This window comes from Terrapene carolina, unplaced genomic scaffold (genome assembly GCF_002925995.2).
Source record: "Terrapene carolina triunguis isolate 2854851 unplaced genomic scaffold, T_m_triunguis-2.0 Scaffold461, whole genome shotgun sequence".
Taxonomy (NCBI): Eukaryota; Metazoa; Chordata; order Testudines; family Emydidae; genus Terrapene; species Terrapene triunguis.
Window position 1 is genome coordinate 273,890 of NW_020664812.1, and position 1,372 is coordinate 275,261.

A 1,372-nucleotide genomic window follows, 5' to 3' on the forward strand; every position below is an offset into this window, starting at 1 on the left:
CAGATGAGGGGTTGGGGATTCTGGGGAAGGAGGGTTTTCCCTGAGGACAGGAGGCTCCAGGTGTAAAACCCGGGGCACCGCAGCTGGGTAGAAAGCCGTAGCTGGAAGTTTTGTTTGCCTTTGGGGAGTTTGTGGCGATTTGGAGAATAAACCAGGACCCAGGGTTACAGGCTAATTTGGTGCAGCTGATAATCCCCCAGGCTTGGTGAGGAAGCCAGCATCTCCTATGTGGTGGAGAATGCAGGCATGATGCTCACCTCTGGCACCAGGGGAGAGCATGGGCCATTGTGGGTTTCAACTGGGAAACTCACAGCTACCTGTAGAATACAGGGGAAGCAGGGATCGCCTGTCTGACTCCCCCACTTCTCTTTTTTCTGTTTCTTTGTCGTTAACCCCTTCTCCCAGCATCTGGCATCTCCCCTCGCTTGAGATCGGCATGGGGAAAAAAACCTGATTGGCACCACTCTGGCTGTCACATGGTGGCGTAAACACTAGGGGATCAAACACTGCTGCAGAGCTGGGATTTGGCATTTGCAGATTTCAAGGCCAGGCAGAAGGGCCCCTCTGCCTATCCAGCTGGCCTTCCTGCCTAGCCCAGGCCGGAGAACCGCCCCCAGCTATTCCTGCCTCCAGCCCAGATTTGGGGATTGAGCTAGAGAAGTGGTTTTCAACCTGTGGTCTGTGGACTCATGGGGGTCCACGGACTGTGTCTATGATTTCCAAAGGGGTTTGCACCTCCACTCGGAATTTTTTAGGGGTCCGCAAATCAAAAAGGTTGAAAACCACCGAACTAGAGGGCCCTTAACTCCACCCCTTGGCATGTGCACCCTTAACTCCACCCCTTGGCATGTGTGTCCTTAACTCCAACCCTTTGCAAGTGCGTCCTTAACTCCACCCCTTCGTAGATTTCAAGCCCATCTCTTGTGGTTGAGCTAGAGCAGAGCTTTAGAGAGACGCCCGCTCTCGCCGGGAAGGCTCCAAGTGATGGTGAATCCACCCCATGCCTGGGGCAGTTGTTCCCAGGGTTAATTCCTTTTTAATTGCACTTCATTTCCAAACACATGCTGAGGCGAGAGGGTTGCATGACTCATCCCTCCAGTTGTGCTCAGCAGCACGCTTGGCCTAATTACCGACTTGTCGGCACGGGAATCACTGCAGCTGGCACAGGATACCATTGCAAATCTCAGCACCTCCCCCCCACACACACTCCTTTCCCCGGCCCCTCACTTACCCTGATCCCCAGGGTGGGGAATTCCACACGGAAGGACAATTCCCTTGGCGGGGCCAGGACGATTCCAGAGCTTGGCCCGGCAGCTTTCGGGCAAAGATAGATAGATAGATAGATAGATAGATAGATAGATAGATAGATAGA